The following is an 887-nucleotide window of genomic DNA, read 5'->3' as shown; positions in this document are numbered from 1 at the left end:
AAATCATAACCGAACATATGTTCTCACAGATACATTTGGAGCTGAAAAGAGTCTGAGAAGATAGACTCAGTTTACCATTGATTTTTGTCTGGATTGATGGGCTATCATTATCTGCTGCGAAATTGATATTGTAGACGGGCACATCCCAGCAGCTGTGCGAGTCAGAGAGGGATCATGGAAGCCTTTTCATGTGACTTGGCATGGGTTGATATGCAGGATAGCACAATTGGAAATGCAAGAAAACGTGCCGTCTGGCCGGCTGGTAGTGTGGCCGAGCGGTCGAAGGCGCTGGATCCAGGTTCCAGTCTCGAAAGGGGCGTGGGTTCGAATCCCACCACTGCCATTTCTGCTGATCAACTCCAATGTTGCAGCTTGTTAAAATGCTGTTACGGTCCCTACTGTATTGGTGCTAAAAACAGAAAATAAACCAGCTTGCTTCCCGGATAATGACTTGTGGCGTGGGATAGTGCCGAATATTTCAAAGTGTTTCTGTCTGTCATTATCGTGTTCGCCACCCGCGCAGCAAATCGCAAGCACCTGTGGTGTTCCAGGCAAGTTGAGCTTGTACTGGAACCGAATGGAAACTATTATTTCATTGCTGTTGTGAAACAAAGTCCTGGGGTGACTCGACTCGTCGTTATTTGGTTTTCTGGCCAATGGGAAAATCGTTCCAACGAATTTCGATGTGATATGCTATTGAATTTCTCCCATTTCCTTCATTTCCGTCCTGGAGACATCGGAAGGGAAAGGTAATCTCATCGAGACTGTGATTGGTGAAATTCACTTTTTATGGCCCATTCTTATTCGGTTCTTTCTTTCTCTCTTTTCAGCATTATCTGGGAATTGGTGGTTCCCTAAGGCTGCAGTATGTTTGAAAGAGTAGTTTG

General features: G+C 45.2%; 1 non-coding gene across 1 annotated transcript; it reads left to right on the top strand.

The window, feature by feature from the left end:
* The first annotated feature begins 261 nt into the window (after nt 1–261).
* On the top strand, nt 262–343 carry trnal-cag (transfer RNA leucine (anticodon CAG)). The gene has a single exon. It is a non-coding gene; the product is annotated as a tRNA-Leu (tRNA).
* The last annotated feature ends 544 nt before the right edge of the window (nt 344–887 follow it).

Source organism: Chiloscyllium punctatum, chromosome 18, assembly GCF_047496795.1.
Source record: "Chiloscyllium punctatum isolate Juve2018m chromosome 18, sChiPun1.3, whole genome shotgun sequence".
Classification (NCBI taxonomy): Eukaryota; Metazoa; Chordata; class Chondrichthyes; order Orectolobiformes; family Hemiscylliidae; genus Chiloscyllium; species Chiloscyllium punctatum.
This window is presented reverse-complemented; position numbering and strand designations above follow the sequence as displayed.